Source organism: Procambarus clarkii, chromosome 31 (assembly GCF_040958095.1).
Source record: "Procambarus clarkii isolate CNS0578487 chromosome 31, FALCON_Pclarkii_2.0, whole genome shotgun sequence".
NCBI classification, from domain to species: Eukaryota; Metazoa; Arthropoda; class Malacostraca; order Decapoda; family Cambaridae; genus Procambarus; species Procambarus clarkii.
The window spans coordinates 42,422,043-42,446,999 of NC_091180.1; the positions used below are offsets into that span (position 1 = coordinate 42,422,043).

Here is a 24,957-nt window from a genome sequence, read left to right on the forward strand (position 1 = left end):
TCTCACCAGGGTTCCCCAAATGTGGCTCTTGTGGGTCAGCGTAAGGTCTATGGTTTCCCTTCTGAGTGTTTGTAGGGTCAACGCTGGTGGCTGGCCAGTTTGGTAGTGGCTTTGGCAGGCTCGCTGGTACTCATTCATTTTGCCTCTGATTTCTCGGGTCGGCTTATATTGGTGGTAAGTCCTTGTGGTGGATATTTCACAAGTGGCCTCGGTTGCAAGCTGGATCCGGTTGTGGATGGTGTTTACTGCTTGGTCGATTGTTTGGGTTGGGAGGTTCTCGAACTCAATGATAGGGTCGTCAGCAAGGAAGGTGTCATATTCACGGGCACGTATGGTTCCCAGTCTGGGCCTGGGTGGTGCCACATATCTGAAGGGGGCTGCTTGGAGGGATGTGACCACAGGGATGTGGTCCGACCCCACGTTCTTGCCTGGGGTTACTCTGCAGTGGAACAGGTCACAATCTCTGTTGGTCAGCACTATGTCAGGGGTGCCCCTCTGGTTGCCCGCAAAGAACGTCTTAAAGTGGGGGCCTTGGAAGGAGAGGTCCCGGTTTTGCATTAGATTGAAGAGCTGCCTGCCCTTGAGGTCTGGCCTGGCAGGTGCGTTGAATAAGGCCTGATGGTGGGCATTCAGGTCTCCTGCGATGATAGTGGGGAGGTTCCTGTCGAGCAGCTTGTTCAGAGGGATGGAGGGGAGGTAGGCCGGTCTAGGTGGTAGATATGCGGTGCAGACGATGAGGGGGCCGTGTGAAGTGGTGAGTTCTATTGCAAGAAAGTTGTCGTCTTCTACGAGGATGGGGCGGTAGGAGAGTCCTCTTCTTATTAGTATTGCCACTCCACTGAACCTACCCCTGTTGACTTCCCTGGTGGAATATCCCCAGATGGAGATGTGCTGGTCCTGTCTGGCCGCTGTTTCATTGAGTAAGATTACATCTGGGTTAAGTCTGGCTACTTCCAGAGTGAGAAGGTATCTGTTGTTGAAGAAGTGTCTGATGTTCACCTGAAGGATTGTGATCCCCATTATTGACTATGAGACGGAAGTGTTTGTTTGGCTGTAGTGCCAATGTTGTTACATTCGGTTTGGTCGCTTCTGTTTGTGGAGGAGGGGGGTAAAGCTGTTGAGCCAGGTGTCTTGTTCCTGGTTCCGGTCGGGGATTGGTTGGGTTTGGGGTTTACCATACGTTGCTGTGCCATTGGGGGGTCCTCGGTGTCACTGCTGTTCATGATGTCGACATCCGTGGTGCTAGAGTCGCTCTCTGGTGAAGAGTTGTGGGGGTTGCTTGCCCTTGCTCCGTCCACAGGGGATGGGGTTCGGCTGTTCGGCCTAGGCCTCTTGGTACAGCGTTGTGTGGAATATATTGTTGTGGGGCTGCGATGTTTGAAGCGAAATTTCCTAGGGCGGATGGGGTTCCGTATGGCAAGGGAGTTTGTGATAGCTTTGAGGACGATCTGATGTGGGAGTGTTTCAGGAAGGGTGGACATAGGTGTTTCCCAGAATGTCGGGGTGGAGGGGCCGGGGTTGTTCAGGGAGTTTGGAGTCTCCTGGGCGTTGGTAGAGGCCTGGGGGCGAGGAGTACTAGGGTTGGGGTTGTTGGGTTGTGCTTGGGCCTGGCCGGCGGTTGTTGTGATGTTAGGAGTCAAGTAGGCAAGCGAGTCCTCGGACATATGGACAGGGGGTAGGCCATTGTCTTTCCTAAGTGAGTTCCAGAAACCTAGGAGCTTCACTGGGTTGTCTGGAAACTGTATTTGAGCAAATGTTAGAAGTTCGGCCCCTAAGCTGGGCTTGGGATCGGGGTTTGGTGCAAGAGAGTTAGGTGTTGGGGCCTGTTGTGTTTGATTCTGGGTTTGCTCTGGTATAACCGTGGGGTTATGGGGGTGTTGGGTGCTTTGGTGTCCCCCTTGGGCCCCCAACTGGGCCTGTTGTTGGTTAGGGATGCCCCAGGCATTTACTGGTGGAGGAGGGGCAGGGATGGTAATAGCTGCCTGTTGGCGGGCTGCTGTCTCCGTTTCATGCAATTGCTTGATTGCCTCTTGCCTGCGAGGACAAAGATGCGAGATTGCAATGTGTGGACCATTGCATAGAGCACATTTGGGTGTTGGGTTTGTGCATTCCCGGTAGCTGTGTTCCCCTGTGCACCTGCTGCACTTGGGGGTTCCATTGTTACATGCATTGGAATAGTGGTCATACTGAAAGCATTTGAAGCATTGCTTGAGCTTGTAAAACCTCTGTGGGTTGATTTTGTCAGGTTCAGCCATGATGCCAAATGCAGAAAGGCCTTGTGTGCAGACTTGCGTTGCTTGCTCCGGTGAAGCCAGAGTAAGTTTCAGTACTTGGTTGTTGCGTTGGGTTGTGAATCTGTGGGCCTGAAGTATTTTGACATCCCTGTTTTTCCTCTCTATTTCTGCAATTATTTCATCATTTGAGTGATCCATGATGATGTCATGGATCCTATGTACAAAGATGGTGCGTTGGGCTTGGAATTCGGCAGGGGGGTAGACAGTGATATTCTTCTCCCTTAGTTTGTTCATGGTGTCTGACGAAAGGAGGTCTGGGAGGTTTGCATTGGGCACCAACAGGATGGCTCCATTCGTTATTTTGAACACATTTTTGTAGGTAATCTGGGTGACCTCGTAGACCACCTCAAGTAGTTGGGCTGGGGTACGGCCCCGGCCAGATTCGTCTGTGAATCTGACTTTGGTCGCCATAGCTTGGTGGGCCAGGCAGCCTAATCTAATCTATACTATGGTGGGTGCTGTGAAGTGTCCAGGTAGACTAAGTGGATGGTGGGTGTTAGTTAGGCCGAGGCCTCTAACTTCTAGTTGCTAGGCAACTAGAGCTACTAGACAAGGTGGTAATTGAACCTATCGATAGCCTAAGCCTGCTACAAGGCTGTTAGATGCCCGATCAAACCTCCGCAAGAATTTCAAGAACCCGGTTTTGGCTACCGCTCGGGAATGATCGTTTGGAATGGCGAAATACAAGAGGTAGAAACAGTTTAGAAAGACAGCCTTATTCACTCCTTAATTCTATGATTAGTAGTTTATGCATTGTGTATTGTGTGAGTGTGTGTGTGGTGTGTCTTGGTACAGGCAGGGAGAGAATGGGGAGGAGAGGGTGGGGAATGGGGGGGGGGGGGAGGGGGTGTGGGATGAAGGATGAGGATGGGTAGTTATTTTATTAGGACATCATACTGCTGTAAGCGTCAGTAGAGCTAGGTTGAGACACAGTACAGGTGCCCCGGCGTGTCTTGACGCCGAGAGAGCTTGTAGTCGACTGGCAGTGAGTGTGGCTGGCTGCTACGCGGCCGGCCGGCTGTGATTGGCTCGCTGGCGCACCAATCCTGAGTGAGGTGGGCGGAGCCAACGCTCAGTTTCTCCTGTAGGTGGCGGGAGCTCCTGGGAGCACGTCTGCTCACGGCGGCTGCTGGCTGGCGAGTCTTTTATGCCACCTCCACTACCATTACACTACTACCGCTATCAACTCCACTACCACCACCTCTACTACCTTTACACTACTACAGCAATCAACTCCACTACCACCACCTTCACTACCAGCACCACCAACAACAGCACTTCCACTACCACTAGCACCTCCACTGCCACCAGCACCTCCACTACCACCATCACCGCCTGCACCTTCATTATTACCACCACCAGCACCTCCAGTACAATCACTAGCACCTTCACAACCACCACAAGCACCTTCTCGACCACCACAATCAGCACCTCCACTACCACAACCTGCACTTCCACAACCACCACCAGCATCTCCACTACCTCCACCAGCATCTTCAGGACCACTACCACCACCACCTCCACCAACAGCATCAACACACACCATTAACACACTTCACCACACCGCCACCACCACATCTTACCACACTAACACCACACACTACCTCTATCACAATACACCACCACACAATACAACAATACTCCACCACCATTTCCACACAAAACCACCACCAACACACACTTCCACACTATACCACACACCACTATCACACTACTCCACACCACCACTACAACACTACACCACAATCACATAGGCAGCAGAAGCAAGGAAGAAAATGCAGGGCGAGAGGAGAAAACCAGAAAATCACAGCTACCAATGCAACATCCCAGAGGTGAGGGGAGAACCCACAACCAGCAACCTAGTAACCCCAGAAGGGAGGGCAACTCCACCACCCTCCTCTGCATAGAACCCCCCCCCCCAACCTCAAACCCTCCCTGCCCCCATTCAAATGCTCAGCCAAATCTCCCACCCCCCACACCCCATTCTGACCCTGCAACACCTACCCTCCTCCCACCATGTCCCCCCTCCCCTTTTCCTTCCTGTCCTCTGTTACAACCCTATTGGGTCGCAACTGGGTTCTTCTCTGATGTTATTAGAGTTTGGGTATCCAGCCCCAAGTTAGTAGTGGCTTTCAAGGGGTGTGTTCCGTAACGCAAGTAAATTAAAGGGGAAGGGATACAAATGCACTGCTTTTGTATATATATTGCTACCACCACCAGAAATAAATATATCACAATCACACGCGGGGTTGCTATAACTACACTTATTATATACAGATGAGTCTTCCTCTGAAGACACAGGATGCTCCACGGTACTCAAGATGAGTAGCCCTGGTTCTCTTCGTCGTGGCCAACGAAGAATCCTCTGATTCTCTCGGCGAATCTACCCTGGCCACAGGCCAGCCAAGTCACAGTCCCACTGGGTGTACCGTCATGGAGGCCTTCAACCACAAATCCAGCCTGTAGCTGGCAGGTTCCAATCAGCTCCGCTGTGTAGGCCACTCCACGACTGATACTAGGGTTGCGAGCCCTAGGCAGGAGCCTCGTGCGATTCCGCAGATCACTCTCCTCTCTCCGCACCACAGTGGCTAGTCTCTTCCACCAGCCAGCCCCCAGATAAGACGAATCCTGGTACTGCCACGTCACAGGCAGGCTAACACACTCAACAGTGCCCGTCCGGGGGTGACTCACAGCTTCCTCAGAGTAAACTCATGGAGAGACTATGGCTGCCTTGGGTAGACTGATCCACCGTCCAATACAGAAGTCCCAGGTCGACTCTGTAATCAGACATGTCATTAGTGTTGGGGACACTGTAGGGCACCTCACTTACAGGCTTAGACACAAACGTCCACCTATCCACTCCATAAATGGCGTTGCTGTCTAAGCACCACCTCACCAGAGGTCAGCAGCGGCTATGTTATGAGCTGATCAAGACGGGAATCCAGCACCTGTGGCCGGTATATCCCGTCCTCACTAGATGGCGTCGTCCATTTGGAGGGGGTTTCGGGAGCTGACTCACAGATGGCGTTGTCGTCACTGCTCCGTGCTACGACGCTAGACTCGGGTCCGTAACACCTCCCCACCAAAAAGAATTTAATTTGGGTCTCTAAGAAAAAACAAAAACAAATTAGTACGTGGGTACATCTCCATATGGACTCACATAAACTATGAACTGGAGTGGCGAGGATGTCTTGTCCACAGAACTGTCCTAATGAGAGACTCTGGCATAAAAGAAACTCGAAGATGTAAGGCAATGACCTGCCTGATGAAACTTCCCACACCTTCGCTGAGATGTCAAGCAGGGGCATAATCTCACGTGCCTCGAGTAAGGATCGGTATAGACGCGATCTGGGGTGAATCGACACTTCCCTGTGTCGCGGCACCGTTGATGGCTGGTCACAGACGGCATTTCTGGTACCGGTCCGGTAGTCCTTCAGGGAGACGGGAACCTGGAATACAGGGGTCTGATAATTTAGAGTGACAGCGATAGTTAAATCAGTACTCACAGCATACGCCTCTACTAGGCCCACACCTAGTCCCAACAGGGCTGTTCGTACATCGAAGATGGTGTCCGCTCTACCACTGTCAGGTCGATCAACGTTCCGCATAACACTGCATCCAGGCTCAGCAATCACGCGGGGGTGTCAACCTGTCGGAAACAGTCACTCATAATATCACTTCTCATACCTCCTGTATCTACCATCACCTTCCAGGTCCCTTCTTTGACTGCTACACTCAGAGTGCACGTCTCCAATCCCTGGGATCTCTTCACGATGTTTATGGGAGCCATCATCTGTCGGGTCGTCCACTGGTCCTTACTGAGAACACACACAAGAACAAAAAATACCGGTAAGAAACATTTGGTTAACCGAGGGATAAGCTTCCTGAACCTGTAATGTCCATAGCCGGCTATATCCAATAGCCTGGTTTGGACCAAAGAGGGCACTATAACCTTCGCACATACCTCACATACCTCCGACGTCTGGGGAATCTCTGGCCGGTTCAGTATACATTGTACTTTGCCATACCGCAAGTACTAGTCCGCCTTTACTCCAGACTCTTGGGTATCCGTGGGTGCTTGTACACGAGGCCTCTCTTCTCGCTCAGTCGCTTCTGCCTCCTTAACCTCATGTTCCTTGTTGGGAGAAGAATCAGGCGACTCTGCTAGAATGCTGTCGCTCTGTGGGTGCGAGGAAGGATTAAACATGTTAAGTAGTTGTCCGTCTGCCTGTACCTGGATATTACCACTGTCTGCTGTTACCTCGGACCTTGCTGTTCCTGCTGACTCGTCCACAATCTTGGGATGACTGTTGCTCCAATCTGTCACCAAGTCGTTGGCTAGTATCATGTCAATCCCAGCTATAGGCAAGGTATCAACTAATGCCAACGCACATGTGCTGCTGAAGTAAGGCGAGTCGAGATGCATCGGCACTAAGGGGGCAACGTACCGCGTCATAGGAAACCCAACTAGGACAACCTTTTGCCTCACGTCTACACTTACTCCCTCGGGTAACGAGTTTCTCACGATCAGGGACTGGGCTGCTCCACTATCTCTGAGCACTACAACTGATCTACCAGTATGATCACTCGATACATACCCGCCTGAAGTGTGAGGGGAAAACAATCTTGGTTCTTCCTGACTAGTCATCAGGGACGGGGTTCCCTCTGGTGGTGTCACACAGCTCATCAACATCACCTCCCTACGTGGGCCGCTACCTCTTCTGCCTCGGCACATAGCAGCTACATGCCATTTCTGCCCACAAGTCCAACACACCATATTCCTCCTTGGACTCCGGTGTTTCGGACTGTTAGGACTGGTCCTTCGAGGGCTACTTGGGGGCGTCTTCACAGCGCTTTGTGGGACGGGTCTCTCCTCTTCCTGACGAGGCTTGTCAAACAGACGGGGGTAATTCTTCGGGACATACCTAGTGGAAGACCTATGTGTCAGGATGTATTCCTCAGCCATGGTGGCTGCCGCACTCAAAGTCTCCACCTGCTGCTCTTCTAGGTACGTCTTTAGATCTCCAGACAGACAGTCTTTGAAGTCCTCTAACAGTATGAGCTGCTCGAGGTCTTCTTTGGTCTCCACCTTCCGAGAAGCACACCACTCTTGGAAAAGCCGTTCCTTGATTGTTGCGAATTCGGTGAACGTGTGCTCTGAGGTCTTTTTCAGGTTTCTAAACTTCTGCCTGTAAGCCTCAGGTACCAATTGGTAAGCCATGAGCACTACCTTCTTCACCTTGTCGTAATCGCCGGAGTCATCAAGGGACAACGTGGAGTAGCGATTTGGGCCTTCCCAGTCAAGACGGACTGTATCATGATGGCCCAATTCTCCTTTGGCCACTCCAAAGAGGCTGCGACTTTCTCGAAGGCCGCGTAGAACTTCCAAACTTCCTTCTCGTTGAACTTGGGGACCATTTTGATGTTCCTTACCGGATGGAAAATACTTTTTTCCATTGTTTGCCTCCCACCGCCTAATCGCAATACTTCTAGCTCATGCTATCTCTCTTTTTCCTCTCTGTCTCGTCGTTCTTGCCTATCTCGTTCTTCTCTCTCTCGTTTCTCTTCTCTTTCTCGTTCTTCTCTCTCTCGTTTCTCTTCTCTTTCTCGTTCTTTTTCTCTCTCTTGTCTTTCTCTTTCTCGTTCTTCCCTTTCTCTTTCTCGTTCTTCTCTTTCTCTTTCTTCTCTTTCTCTTTCTCGTTCTAATTCTAAATGCCTCATCTCTAATTATTTTTCTTGTCTCTCTCTTTCCATTTCTAATTTCTTCCATTCAATCTCGCGTTTTATTTCCAAGGCATGCATTTTGACAGTTAGCAAGCTTATATTCAGCTCACCTGCATCGCTTTCAATGTCACTGCCCTTATTTTCCTTTTCAGTGGAAGCTACTTCTTCACTTTCTTTTGTACTTTGTGCCTCACTTTCCCATTTCTCCTCGGCCTTCAAATGCTTGTGAACCTTGGACAAGATCTCCACACGGGAATCAGTGGCACGTATCTTTATCTCCAGATAGGCACTCACTAATACAAGTTCCTGTTTCCCCAGATATTTCAATCTGGCAAGACAGTCCTCCTTGTTCAGAAAGGCCTGAACGTCGTCCACATCGTCGATGGTCGCTTTTTCTGCCATTGTCACTTAAATGGAGCACTAGCACTTAAGACACCGCTTTCACTTTAGCACTTAACACACCGCTTTCACTTTAGCACTTAATGCACCGAGCACTTAAGTTGCCACTGTTGCACGTAATTACACCGGGCACCGCACTACGCAATATTGCACTGAATCACACCGAGCACCGCACTCTACAATATTGGACTGAATCACACCGAGCACCGCACAGGACGTATAACGTCCTAATAGTTACACACAGGGGGAATTATTTACAGGGGATTGCGCTACGTCACCACCCCTGTCAAACATACATGACAAGGGGTCGGTTCCCACTGGGGATGCCAATTATGTTACGGCCCTATTGGGTCACAACTGGGTTCTTCTCTGATGTTATTAGTGTTTGGGTATCCGGCCTAAGTTAGTAGTGGCTTTCAAGGGGTGTGTTCTGTAACGCAAGTAAATTAAAGGGGAAGGGATACAAATGCACTGCTTTTGTATATATATTGCTACCACCACCAGAAATAAATATATCACAGTCACACGCGGGGTTGCTATAACTATACTTATTATATACAGATGAGTCTTCCTCTGAAGACACAGGATGCTCCACGGTACTCAAGATGAGTAGCCTTCGTCGTGGCCCACGATGAATCCTCTGATTCTCTCGGCGAATCTACCCTGGCCACAGGCCAGCCAAATCACAGTCCCACTGGGTGCACCGTCATGGAGGCCTTCAACCACAAATCCAGCCTGTAGCTGGCAGGTTCCAATCAGTTCCGCTGTGTAGGCCACTCCACGACCGATAATAGGGTTGCGAGCCCTAGGCAGGAGCCTCGTGCGATTCCGCAGATCACTCTCCTCTCTTCGCACCACAGTGGCTAGTCTCTTCCACCAGCCAGCCCCCAGATAAGACGAATCCTGGTACTGCCACGTCACAGGCAGGCTAACACACTCAACAGTGCCCGTCCGGGGGTGACTCACAGCTTCCTCAGAGCAAACTCGTGGAGAGACTATGGCTGCCTTGGGTAGACTGATCCACCGTCCAATACAGCAGTCCCAGGTCAACTCTGTAATCAGACACGTCATTAGTGTTGGGGACACTTTAGGGCACCTCACTTACAGGCTTAGACACAAACGTCCACCTATCCACTCCATAGATGGCATTGCTGTCTAAGCACCACCTCAGCATAGGTCAGCAGTGGCTATGTTATGAGCTGATCAAGACGGGAATCCAGCACCTGTGGCCAGTATATCCCGTCCTCACTAGATGGCGTCGTCCATTTGGAGGGGGTTTCGGGAGCTGACTCACAGATGGCGATGTCGTCACTGCTCCGTACTACGACGCTAGACTCGGGTCCGTAACATCCTCCCTCCACCTCCCCCTCCATCCCATACCCTCCCTGACCCACTTCACATGTCCCCTCCCCCACCCGTCACCCCAGTATCCTCTGAGACGCTGTTATCCACCTCACAAATCCTCACACCCATGGAACAGCTTCCCCATCAGCAGAACGCTCACCAAGGAGGCGATATCAGAAGAGATAGAAGAAAGTGAGCCTCAAGGCAATGTACACTAACATAGATGGAATTCAAATAAAGCAACTGAACTTGGAGAATGGGTACTTGAAGAGAACCCAGACGTAATAGCACTCACAGAAGCAAAGCTAACGAAAAACCATAACAAATGCAGTGTTCCCACAGGACTACTGTGTTGTGAGGAAAGAGAGAGAAGGAAGAGGATGCGGTGGTGTAGCTTTGATGGTAAGAAAAGACTGGGGTTTGAAGAGATGGTTATGAAGGGCTGTGAAGGTTTCAGTGACTACAAAACAGGTACCATAGGACAAAAAAATTATATTCGTAGTCATATATAATCCACCACCAAATGACAGAAGACCCGGACAGGTATATGATAGAAACAACATGGCCACCATTAACATAATAGAGAGAGCAGCTTCTGTCGCTAGCAGGAAAGGATCTGGACTACTAATCATGGAAGACTTGAACCACGGGAACATAGATTGGGAGAACAGAGACCCACAAGGCGGACCAGATACATAGGGAGCTAAGCTGTTGGATGTGGCAACAAGAAGCTTTCTAAGCCATCACATCAAGGGACCAATAAGAATGAGAGGGGAAGATGAACCAGCCATGCTTGATCTAATATTTACCCTTAATGAGTGGGTTATAAGGAAAGTTAGGTTGGAAGCACCCTTGGGAATGAGTGATCACTGAGTATTGATCTTTGAGTACCTGGTAGAGCTAGGATTTATCTCTCCCCGAAAAGAACTAGGAAACAAAAGGCTGGCATACCGAAAGGGAAATTATGAGGAGATGAGACGTTTCCTAAGGAATATACCATTCGACACAGACCTCAGAGCTATGTCTGTACAAGACATGATGGACTATGTCACCCAAAAGTTTCAGGAGGCAGTAAACAGGTTCATCCAGGCCCAAAAAGAAAAATACGAGAAGCAAAAGAAGAATCCATGGTTTAACAGGGCATGTATGGAAGCAAAGGAACTGAACAAAAGAGCGTGGATGAACTTCCGAAATAACAGAACACCAAAAAGCAGAGAGAGATACCAGAGAACCAGGTATGAGTATGTTAGTGTGAGAAGAGAAGCATAGAAAAATTATGAAAATGATATAGCAAGCAAAGCCAAGACCAAACCAAAGCTACTCCATAGTCACATCAGGAGGAAAACAACAGTGAAAGAACAGGTAATGAAACTTAGAACAGGCGATGACAGGTATACAGATAATGATAAGAGGTGTGTGAAGAACTCAACAAGAGGTTCAAGGAGGTCTTCACAATAGAACAAGGTGAGGTCACTGTGCTAGAAGAGGTGGCAGTAAACTAGGTGGCCTTGGAAGGGTTTGAAATTATGAGAGATGAGGTCAAGAGACACCTGTTGGATCTGGATGTGAAACAGTCCGTTGGTCCCGACGGGATTTCACCATGGGCATTGAAAGAGTGTGCAGAGGCACTCTGCTTGCCACTCTTCATAGTGTATAATAAGTCACGGGAGACGGGAGACATATCAGAAATATGGAAGATGGCTAATGTGGTCCCAATATACAAAAAGGGTGACAGACACGAGGCACTGAACTACAGGCCAGTGTCCTTGACTTCTATACCATGCAAGGTGATGGAGAAGATCGCGGGAAAAACCTAGTAAAACATCTGGAGAGAAGGGACTTCGTGACAAATTGCCCACATGAGTTCAGGGAGGGTAAATCTTGCCTTACGGGCTTAATAGAGTTCTACAACCAGGTGACAAAGATTAAGCAAGAAAGAGAAGGCTGGGCGGACTACATTTTCTTGGACTATCGGAAAGCCTTAGACAGTACCCCATAAGAGGCTTGTGCATAAGCTGGAGATAAAGGTAGGAGTGACTGGTAAGGTGATCCAGTGCATAAGGGAGTACCTAAGCAATAGGAAGCAGAAAGTTACAGTGAGGGGTGAGACTTCAGATTGGCGTGAATTCACCAGTGGAGTCCCACAGGGCTCTGTACTCAGTTCTTTCCTGTTTCTGATATACGTAAATGATCTCCCAGAGGGTATAGACTTATTCCTCTCAATATTTGCTGACGATATCAAAATTATGAGAAGGATTAAGTCAGAGGAGGACTGCTTGAGGCTTCAAGAAGACCTAGACAAACTGAAGGAATGGGTGAACAAGTGGTTGTTAGAGTATAACCCAACCAAATGTAATGTAATGAAGCTAGGTGTAGGGAGCAGGAGACCAGTTACAAGGTCTAACTTGGGAGATGAAATTCTTCAAGAGTCAGAGAGAGAGAAAGACTTGGGGATTGATATCACGCCAGACCTGTCCCCTGAAGCCCATGTCAAGAGTATAACATCAGCGGCACATGCCAGGTTGGCCAACATAAGAACGGCATTTAGAAACTTGTGTAAGGAATCAGTCAGAACTTTGTATTCCACATATGTCAGACCAATTCTAAAGTATGCAGGTCCAGCATGGAGTCCATATCTAGTCAAGCATAAGACTAAACTGGAGAATGTTCAAAGATTTGCCACCAGACTAGTACCCGAGCTGAGAGGTATGAGCTACGAGGAGAGACTGAGTTAAACCTCTCGTCGATGGAAAACAGAAAAGTTAGGGGGGGGGGGACATGATCACCACATACAATATTCTCAAAGGAATTGATAGGGTAGATAAGGACATGCTATTTAACACAAGGGGCACACGCACTAGGGAACACAGGTGGAAATTGAGTGCCCAAGTGAACCACAGAGATATTTGAAAGAACTTTTTTAGTGTCAGAGTGGTTGACAAATGGAATGCATTAGGAAGTGATGTGGTGGAGGCAGACTCCATACACAGTTTCAAGTGTAGATATGATAGAGCCCAATAAGCTCAGGACCCTGTACACCAGTTGATTGACAGTTGAGAGGCGGGACCAAAGAGCCAGATCTCAATCCCGGAAGCACAAATAGGTGAGTACACACTACCATTACCATACTACACCGCACCACCACCACCCACACTGGCAGCTGGTGGCTGAGTGGACAGCACTCTAGGCTCGTGGACCGGGGACCAGGGTTCGATCACCGGCGCCGGCTGAAAAACGAATGGGCAGAGTTTCCTTCAGTCTGATGCCCCTGTTAAATAGCAGTAAATAGGTACCTGGGAGTTAGACAGCTGCTATGGGCTGCTTCCTGGTGTGTGTGTGTGTGTGTGTGTGTGTGTGTGTGTGTGTGTGTGTGTGTGTGTGTGTGTGTGTGTGTGTGTGTGTGTGTGTGTGTGTGTGTGTGTGTACTCACCTATATGTACTCACCTATATGTGCTTGCAGGATCGAGCATTGACTCTTGGATCCCGCCTTTCGAGCATCGGTTGTTTACAGCAATGACTCCTGTCCCATTTCCCTATCATACCTGGTTTTAAAATTATGAATAGTATTTGCTTCCACAACCTGTTCCTGAAGTGCATTCCATTTCCCCACTACTCTCACGCTAAAAGAAAACTTCCTAACATCTCTGTGACTCATCTGAGTTTCAAGCTTCCATCCATGTCCTCTCGTTCTGTTACTATTCCGTGTGAACATTTCGTCTATGTCCACTCTGTCAATTCCTCTGAGTATCTTATACGTTCCTATCATGTCCCCCCTCTCCCTTCTTCTTTCTAGTGTCGTAAGGCACAGTTCCCTCAGGCGCTCTTCATACCCCATCCCTCGTAGCTCTGGGACGAGTCTCGTTGCAAACCTCTGAACCTTTTCCAGTTTCATTATATGCTTCTTCAGATGGGGACTCCATGATGAGGCGGCATACTCTAAGACTGGCCTTACGTAGGCAGTGTAAAGCGCCCTAAATGCCTCCTTACTTAGGTTTCTGAATGATGTTCTAACTTTTGCCAGTGTAGAGTACGCTGCTGCCGTTATCCTATTAATATGTGCCTCAGGAGATAGATTAGGTGTTACGTCCACCCCCAGGTCTCTTTCACGCGTCGTTACAGGTAGGCTGTTCCCCTTCATTGTGTACTGTCCCTTTGGTCTCCTATCTCCTAGTCCCATTTCCATAACTTTACATTTGCTCGTGTTGAATTCTAGTAGCCATTTCTCTGACCATCTCTGCAATCTGTTCAGGTCCTCTTGGAGGATCCTGCAATCCTCATCTGTCACAACTCTTCTCATCAACTTTGCATCATCCGCAAACATCGACATGTAGGACTCTACGCCTGTAAACATGTCGTTAACATATACAAGAAATAGAATTGGTCCCAGCACCGATCCTGTTGGTACTCCACTTGTTACTGTTCGCCAGTCCGACTTCTCGCCCCTTACCGTAACTCTTTGGCTCCTTCCTGTTAGGTAGTTCCTTATACATTCTAGGACCTTTCCCCCCACCCCCGCCTGCCTCTCGAGCTTGAACAGCAGTCTCATGTGCGGTACTGTATCAAAGGCTTTTTGGCAGTCCAGAAATATGCAGTCTGCCCAACCATCTCTGTCCTGTCTTATCCTCGTTATTTTATCATAGAATTCCAGAAGGTTTGTTAGGCACGATTTCCCTGTCCAGAACCCATGTTGATGTTTGTTCACAAACCTAATGTTCTCCAGGTGTGCAACCAGTCGTAGCCTAATTATTCTTTCCAGTATTTTACAGGGGATGCTTGTCAGTGATACAGGTCTGTAGTTAAGTGCCTCCTCCCTATCTCCTTTGTTGAAGATCGGCACGACATTTGCCTTCTTCCAGCAACTGGGCAATTCTCCTGACATAAGTGACTCATTAAAGATCATTGCCAGAGGCACGCTGAGGGCCTGTGCTGCTTCTTTTAGTATCCACGGTGATACTTTGTCTGGTCCAACTGCTTTAGTTGCATCTAGAGTTGTCAACTGTTTCATTACCTCCTCTGCTGTCACCTCTATATCTGATAGTCTTTCATCTAGGGTAACCCCTTCCAACAATGGGAGCTGCTCAGGCTCGGTAGTGAACACTCCATGGAAACTGGCATTCAGTGCCTCGCAGATTTCCTTGTCACTTTCAGTATATGCCCCCTCTGTCTTCCTTAGTCTTGTCACTTGGTCGTTCACCGACATTTTTCTTCTTATATGACTGTGTAGTAACTTAGGTTGTTTTTTCGCTTTGATTGCAATATCGTTCTCATAGTCCCTTTCCGATGTTCGTCTTATGTTAATGTAATCGTTCCTAGCTCTGTTGTATCTGCTTCTGTTGTCCTCTGTTCTTTGTCTTCTGTACTTCCTCCACTCCCGCCTGCTGGCCATTTTTGCTTCCTGACACTGTCTATTAAACCATGGGTTATTATATTCCTTCTTATTTTTTCCCTTTACCGTTGGTATAAATCTCTCTTCGGCCTCCTGGCATTTCTGTATGACTAGGTCCATCATATCTTGGACTGTTTTTCCTCTAATTTCTTCCTCCCACTGCACTTCACCCAGATAGTCCCTCATCCTCATATAGTCCCCTTTCCTGTAGTCAGCTCTCCTTTCCCAGATCTCTTGTCCCATGGTCATAAGTTTGAATTCCATCATGTAGTCAAAGACTAGGACACAATGGTCACTGGCCCCTAGAGGTATTTCATGCTCTAAATTCTCGATATCTTCTACGTTCTGGGTGAAAATCAGGTCTAATAGGCTCGGTGCATCTCCTCCTCTTTCCCTTGTGTCTTCCTTCACATGTTGTGTCAGGAAATTCCTGTCTATAACATCTACTAATTTTGCTCCCCACGTTTCGTTCCCTCCATGGGGATTCCTTGATTCCCAATTTATCTCTCCATGATTTAGGTCCCCCATGATCAGCAGCTTCGCTCTCATTCTGTGGGCTAGTGTTGCTGCCTTCTGCAGTTCATCTATACATGCTTTGTTGTTGTCATCATACTCCTGCCTGGGTCTTCTACTGTTTGGTGGGGGATTGTAGATTACCATGATCACAATCTTCCTCCCATCTACTGTCAGAGTTCCATGTATGAAGCTTGTGCACTCATTGGTAACTCGATTTCCCAGGTCTTCAAACTTCCATTTCCGCTTTATTAGGAGTGCTACTCCCCCTCCCTGTCTCTGTGTCCTCTCTTTTCGTATCACCTGGTACCCTTCAGGAAAGATTGCATCTGAGATCATGTCATTAATTTTAGTTTCCACAATTGCAACTATGTCAGGATCTGCTTCACTCACTCTTTCTTTTATCTCTTCTGCTTTATTAGATACCCCATCAGCATTGGTGTACCAAACCTTGAGATTCTTCATGGAAACTCTTGTACCAGAGTTCTCCCTTTCTCTGGGGGTCTGGGGGGATCTGGGGGATGTCTGGGGGGTGACTGGGGGCAGAGGGGATCCGGGGGATCTGGGGGGTGTCTGGGGGATGACTGTGTGTGTGTGTGTGTGTGTGTGTGTGTGTGTGTGTGTGTGTGTGTGTGTGTGTGTGTGTGTGTGTGTGTGTGTGTGTGTGTGTTTGTGTTTGTGTGAAAAAATAATAGTTAGTAAAAATTAATTGATTGACAGTTGAGAGGCGGGCCGAAAGAGAACTCAACGCCCGCAAGCACAACTAGGTGAATACAACTAGATGAGTATACACCACCACTACCACATTACACCAACACCACACACTCCACACTACACCACACCACACATCACTATTACCACACTATCCTATCACACCACCCCACCGCACTACTCCATAACACCATATTATCACACAAACACACAACCACAACAAACTACAACATCACACTGCCTCACAACACTACCTCACTACACTACTACACCCCACTACCGCACCATATTACCACACTACCACAGCACATTACTACACGACACTAACACACCACACTACCACACCATGCCACCACACCACAACACCACACTACCCCACCTCACTACCACACTACACCACCACACCATATTACCACACTACCACTACCATACCATCATTACCATGCCACACCACCACACCACAATTACCACACCACCCCACCACACTTCCATCACCATTACCACATCACCACACAATACTACCTCAACACACTTCCATCACCGCCACAACTTGTACCCCACCACATCTACCACCGTGAAATTACTGCACAATGCCATCATACTACCACACCACACTACCACACCACACCACCACCACACCACCAGTATACCATAACAACTGCATCACACTACCATGCACAACACAACCACAAACACCATCAATCACTACCACCAACTACGACCATCACCACCAACCACAGCAACCAACCACCACTGCCTCCAACCACAACCCACCAAGAACAACCACCAACACCACAATGGATTCTCCATTAGTTAAAAATAATGAATACAAATTATTGAAACCACCTTTATTATGCTCCTGTTTTTTTTTTTTACTGAATGTAGAATATATATTTTTTTTATTTCTTTATTTGAATATATAACATCAGTCAAGAAAACTACTTTTTTTCAATACTATCTGTACCCCGCCACGCGTTGCTGTGGCTCAGCAACACATGTGCGTTACTGAGCCACAGCAACCTTCCCCTGTCTCCCAGTCCACCCCACCATTCCCCCCCTCCACCGTCCCATCCTCCTCTTAACCATTTCCCACTCTTCAGAGCCCCTCGTCTTCCCTATCATTCCCCCCTCCTGTCCCCTCGACCTCCCCACTATCCCCCACTTCCCCGTCCCCTTGTCCTACACACCATTCTCCATTCACGCATCCCCTCGTCCCAATTATCCTCAACTTCCCCCGCCCCCTTGTCCTCCCCACCATTGTTCCCTCCCCTGTCCCCTCGTCCTCCTCACCATCCCCCATTCCCGTCCCCTCATCCTCCCCACCATTCCCCACTACCTCGTCTGGTGCATTCCCATATGATCTGATGTTCCTATCAGAAAATTGAGAACATCAAATGATCTGATGTTCCTATCACTGAAATGTAAGAAAAACAGTTAAAAAACGAAATGAAAATTTTAAAAAATAACAAAATAAACTATACTCACCAAATGAACAGGATGGCTCAATTACAATGCAATGTCACCCAAAATAATTAAATCAAAATGACAATAAATCGAAATCTATGAAAATTAAATTAATCAGTGTTATCTGAAACATTGAAATGGAATCATAATATATTTAGTATAGCGTGTGTTGGTCTTACGTGCAACAGATGGCACTGTTTTTCAAAAAAGCATGTTTTTACCTGTCACAGGTGTGGCATCTATACTTATATTCATGAAATGAACGGTATAGTAAACAACACAGCTCAATTCCAACGCAATGTCACTCAAAATTAAAATAAATCGAAATCTATGAAAATAAATTCATCAATGCAATCGGAAACATTAAAATGGAATCGTAACATATTTAGTATAGCGTGTGTTGCTATTATATGCAACACATGGCACTGTTTAAAAAAAACGTTTTTACCTGTCACAGGTGTGGCATCTATATTGTAGATGTATAAAAAACACGCTCATATTCGAATGGAACAATGTGTCAAAATTTCAAAGCAATCGGTAAAGAGGTTTCAAAGATTTCACTTACATGAAAAAACACAGTTTTTCAAATAAATCATGGTTTTTTCCCGTAACAGACGTTACATGTATAGAGTATGTATATAAAAACCCGCTTGGAGGCGAATGGAACATTGTATCAAAATATCAAAGCAATCGGCGGAGAACTTTCGGAGATTAGCGATTTTGAACAATCGAACATTTCCATTTTTATTTAAATTGATCTAAGGTTGCAACAAGGTCTCAAATTTTGTTTAACCAACGTTGTGCAGTAAGTTGTGGTAACCTATTTACGATTCTACACAATAACATATCTAAAATGTGAAAACAAATGTTGCTGCTGCTTTCAAACACTTTCCTGGAACGTTGTGGCAACCTAAAATTGTTTCCTGGAATCTTCCAATACTGCCACCAACCACCATCATCTACCAACACTGCCACTAACCACAACCATCTACCAACACTGCAACCAACCACAACCATCTACCAACACTGCAACCATACACTACCATCTACCAACACTGCCTCAACCACAACCGTCTACCAACAAAACCACTAACCACAACCATCTACCAACACTGCCACCAACCACAACCATCTACCAACACTGCCACCAACCACAACCATCTACCAACACTGCCACCAAACACTACCATCTACCAACACTACCACCAACCACAACCATCTACCAACATTGCCACCAACCACAACCATCTACCAACACTGCCACCAAACACTACCATCTACCAACACTACCACCAACCACAACCATCTACCAACACTGCCACCAAACACTACCATCTACCAACACTGCCACCAACCACAACTATCTACCAACACTGCCTCAACCACAACCATCTTTCACACTTTCACGTGAAAGGCACGGAACGCTACATAAAGAGTGGCAAGCAGAGTAATGAATTTGGAGGAAACTCTATGAATTTTTTATAACAGACCGAAAGAGAATTCAAAAGGAGGAGCATGGAGAGTGTATGGAACTGGATGCCAGATCCACTTGCATTCCAGAATTACAGATGCAATTACACACCGAAAGAGAACTACAACTACGACAGGCAACTGCCCTACAACAATCAGTACTGGTGCACAAGAGAAGTGTTAAGTCTGCAGACACTAACAATGCTCTCTTCTGCCATGTGAGAGATTCTAATCATCCCATTGATTGGTCTTCCTCCAAAATAATCTTTCCTGCCTCTACTCTACACAGACGCCGTCTTGTAGAATCGGCTCTTATAAACAATGTACCCAACATGAACTTGAGTCCTGGCTTTGTTGCTGTGGACTCTTCCCTTTCACAGTATATACTCAAATGCTCTAATCTTTCTAACAAACGTGACTTAACATAAGCTTTCCCCCTTCCATATCTTTCTTTCTCTTTCCTTTTCTTTCTCTCTTCTCCCTTTTTCTGTTCATTGTCTTCTCCTACGCTCCCTTGCTATCCTCTTCTTTTTCCTATTTCTATCTCCTTCGGTGGTTATAGTAGGAGCTGCCTCGTATGGACCAATAGGCCTGCTGCAGTTCTCATTACTACTATCCCCTACACCTGACTTTCCTCCTCAGCTCTCTCTTGCCTATTTATTGCCTGTCCCTACCTCCTCATCACAATCGACTTGAGAATGGTCCAGGACGGACCGAAACGTCGTCGTCCCTTCAATTTCTAGTGTGTGGTCTGGTCAACAATCAGTACTGGTCAGAACAAACTCATTATGTCCACGCATAATGGGCTTGCCGAGAAAGTCTCCCATTCAAACTATCACAAATAGAGTAACTTCATTCATCTTTGCCAACATACAAGGACTGAAAACAAGAACAAACAACAAAGTACAGTTTATAAATGTCCTCCTCACGGAGTCAAATGCATTATTTGGAGCTTTCACAGAAACCCATGCAGGGAATTGTTGGACAGTGAGATCTAGATTCCAGGATATAACCTATACAGGTGTGATAGGAAAATTAGGTCACATGGAGGAGTGGGTCTGTATATTAGGGAAGACCTTGTATGCTCGGAGCTCTTAAACGTTACAAATGAGGTGGTAGAGGTACTGGGATTAAAAATAGAGAAAATAAATTTAGTGATTATTTTAATATACAAACCGCCAGATGCAACGGCTGAGGAATTCACAGAACAGATAAACAAAATAGAGAATAGCCTTGATAATTTGGAGAACCCGATACCTGATATTATTTTCCTAGGTGACTTCAACTTGCCTAGTCTCAGGTGGAAAATAGCAAACAATAATATTATACCAGGAAATCTATCAGGACCTAACCAACCACAGATTAGAGAACTACTTAGATTCTGTGACAAAATTTCACTCAATCAGCAGATATCGGAGCCAACGAGAAATGAAAATATTCTAGATCTGGTCTTTACGAACAATGAAGACATTATCAGAGACATTACGGTATCAGATACCACATACTCAGATCACAAGCTCATTGAAGTGCAAACGACCATCAATAATCAGAATAGACCTAAAACGTTGATAAAGCGAGAGGGGCTATTCAGTAAATTCAATTTTAATAGTAAAAGGATAGACTGGGAGATAATAAACAGGGAACTTACAAACATTCCATGGGAAACTGTTCTAAGTAATATAAGTCCTACAGAAGGAATAGAGAAACTGACTTCGGAAGCGTATCAAGTCTGTCTGAAACATGTTCCTTTGAGGAAAGCGAGAAAGAGATCCATCGTAGAAAGAGAACGCAGACGACACTATAAACGCAGGAAAAAATAACGGAACTGCTTATGCAGACACGAATTTCCTGTCAAAGAAGGAATAATTTAAACAGGGAGATTGAAGAAATCGAGCGGAAATTGAAACACTCATATGAAACTGAAGAAAGGCAGTTAGAACAGAAAGCAATTCAGGAAATAATAAAAAATCCAAAATATTTCTTCACATATGCAAAAGCAAAAACCACTGCCAGTATTGGACCTATTCGTTCAAGTGAAGGTTCATACACGGAAGATGACAAAGAAATTAGTGAAATCCTAAAAAAGCAGTATGAGGACACGTTTAGCACTCCAATAAACAACATGAAAGTGGAAGATCCAGACAATTTCTTTATGCGGGATATTCAAACCCCTGTAAATATAACTGATATCAACACGAGCGCACTAAATTTTGAAAGAGAAATGGAAAACATGCCCATGCACACGGCCCCAGGTCTAGACTCATGGAATTCAATATTTATAAAGAAATGCAAAGTGCCGGTAGCACAGGCACTCAGTATAGTGTGGAGGAAGAGCTTCGACACGGGGGAGATACCAGATGCATTTAAAGTATCAGACATAGCCCCTCTACACAAGGGAAGGAGCAAAGCATTGGCAAAGAATTATAGACCAGTTGCACTAACATCGCACATCATAAAAGTATTTGAGAGAGTGATTAGGAGTCAGGTCACCAATTTCATGGAGACCAATGACCTTCACAACCCAGGCCAACATGGATTTCGAGCGGGAAGATCGTGCCTCTCACAGCTACTTGAGCACTACGACAAAGTCACTGAGGCATTAGAAGAAAAACAGAATGCTGATGTGATATACACGGACTTCGCAAAGGCTTTCGATAAATGTGACCATGGCGTGATTGCACACAAAATGAAGTCAATAGGAATAAGCGGTAAAGTAGGACGCTGGATACTCAGTTTTCTGTCAAACAGGACTCAGCGAGTAACGGTCAACCATATAAAATCTAGTCCAAGTGCAGTTAAAAGCTCTGTACCTCAGGGTACAGTCCTTGCACCGCTGCTTTTCCTTATTCTCATATCAGATATAGACAAAAATACAAGTCACAGCTTCGTATCATCCTTTGCAGATGACACAAAAATCAGTATGAAAATTATCTCGGCTGAAGACATTGAAAAACTTCAAGCTGATATTAATAAAGTTTTCGACTGGGCATCAGAAAATAACATGATGTTTAACAGTGATAAATTCCAAGTACTCAGGTACGGTAAATATGAGGACCTTAAACATAATACAGAGTACAAAACACAATCAAATGTACCCATAGTAGGAAAACAGCATGTAAAGGATTTGGGAATAATAATGTCTGACGACCTAACGTTTAAGGAGCATAACCAAGCAAATATTGCGACAGCCAGAAAAATGAAAGGATGGATTACGAGAACTTTCAAATCCAGGGATCCAATCACAATGGTTGTACTCTTCAAATCACTTGTGTTGTCCCGTCATGAGTACTGCTCAGTACTCACTTCCCCCTTCAGAGCAGGAGAGATTGCTGAAATAGAGGGAATACAGAGAACATATACGGCACGCATAGACGCAATAAAGCACCTAAATTATTGGGATCGTCTCAAAGCCCTCCAATTGTACTCACTAGAAAGAAGACGAGAGAGATATCAAATAATATACACCTGGAAGATACTGGAGGGCCAAGTACCAAATCTACACAGTAAAATAACCACGTACTGGAGTGAACGATATGGAATAAAATGCAGAATAGAACCAGTGAAGAGCAGAGGTGCCATAGGCACAATCAGAGAACACTGTATAAACATCAGAGGTCCGCGGTTGTTCAACGTCCTTCCAGCAAGCATAAGAAATATTGCCGGAACAACCGTGGACATCTTCAAGAGGAAACTAGATTTATTCCTCCAAGGAGTGCCGGACCAACCGGGCTGTGGTGGGTATGTGGGCCTGCGGGCCGCTCCAAGCAACAGCCTAGTGGACCAAACTCTCACAAGTCAAGCCTGGCCATGGGCCGGGCTTGGGGAGTAGAAGAACTCCCAGAACCCCATCAACCAGGTATCATCTACCAACACTACCGCCAACCACAACCATCTACCAACACTGCCACCAAACACTACCATCTACCAACACTGCCACCAAACACTACCATCTACCAACACTGCCACCAAACACTACCATCTACCAACACTGCCACCAACCACAACCATCTACCAACACTGCCACCAAACACTACCATCTACCAACACTGCCACCAAACACTACCATCTACCAACACTGCCACCAAACACTACCATCTACCAACACTGCCACCAAACACTACCATCTACCAACACTGCCACCAACCACAACCATCTACCAACACTGCCACCAACCACAACCATCTACCAACACTGCCACCAAACACTACCATCTACCAACACTGCCACCAAACACAACCATCTACCAACACTGCCACCAAACACTACCATCTACCAACACTGCCACCAAACACTACCATCTACCAACACTGCCACCAACCACAACCATCTACCAACACTGCCATCTAAGAAATAAATACAAAGGTGAACTCGCCATTATTATGCTCCTGTTTTATTTCAACTAATATTTTGTATATTTATAGTTCCTATATTTATATATCATAAACAATAGAAACTACTTTTATGCAGTAATTAAGGTTGCCACGAGGCCTCAATTTTTTTTTTACCCAACGTTGTGTAGTAAATTATGACAAACAATTTATGACTGGACACAAAAACGTATTGATTACTTAAAAACTAACTTTGCCACAGCTCTCAAAAAATTCCCAGGCACATTCTGGCAACATAAAGTATTTGCTGGGTAGTGTACCTCAGGATCTGGAGTGTATTGCAATGCCTGGAGTGTACATTTCGTCCTGGAGTATACTTCAGGGCTTGTCGTTTACTTTAGAGTCTTGAATATATATCAGGGCCTGAAATGTACTTCAGGGTCTGAAGTGTACTTCTCATCATTATGTGTATTTCAGGGTCTGGAGTGTTTTTCAGGGTCTGGAAAGTACTTCATGGTCTGTAATGTCTTTCGGGATTGGGGTGTTCTGTAGGACCTGGACTGTGCTTCAGGGCCTGGAGTGTACTTCACTTTCTGGAGTGTACTTCACTTTCTGGAGTGTACTTCAGTGCCTATAGTCTTCTTCATGGCCTATAGTTTACTTTATGTCCTATAGGGAGCCGGTCGGCCGAGCGGACAGCACGCTGGACTTGTGATCCTGTGGTCCCGGGTTCGATCCCGGGCGCCGGCGAGAAACAATGGACAGAGTTTCTTTCACCCTATGCCCCTGTTACCTAGCAGTAAAATAGGTACCTGGGTGTTAGTCAGCTGTCACGGGCTGTGTCCTGGGGGTAGAGGCCTGGTCGAGGACCGGGCCGCGGGGACACTAAAAGCCCCGAAATCATCTCAAGATAACCTCAAGATAGTGTACTTCAGGGCATGAAGTGTGCTTCAAGTCCTGATTAGTACTTCAAGGTCTAAAGTATACCTCAGGCCCTGCAGTGTGTATAAGAGTCAGAAGTGCACCTCAGGTTCTTCATACATCAGGATCTGAAGTATATTTTTCATTCTTGAATGTACTTCAAGGTCTGGAGTGTACTTTAGGGTCTGATGTGGTCATGGTACACTTCACGTCTTTGAGTGTACTTCAGTGTCTGGAGTGTTCTTCGTGGTTATGAGTGCAATTCATGTCTTGGAGAGTATTTCAATGTCTAGAGTGGACCTCAGGTCCTTGAGTTAACTTCAGGGTCTGTAGTGAACTTTAGGGTCTGGAGGTTTTTTTCAGGATCATGAGTGAGTGTTCTTCAAGATCTGGAGTGGAATTC

General features: G+C 46.5%; 1 protein-coding gene across 1 annotated transcript in view; it reads left to right on the forward strand.

Annotated features, from left to right (window-relative positions):
- LOC138370295 (trichohyalin-like) overlaps nucleotides 1-24,957 on the forward strand; it is a 102,591-nt gene that overhangs the window by 25,629 nt on the left and 52,005 nt on the right. The window lies entirely within an intron of this gene.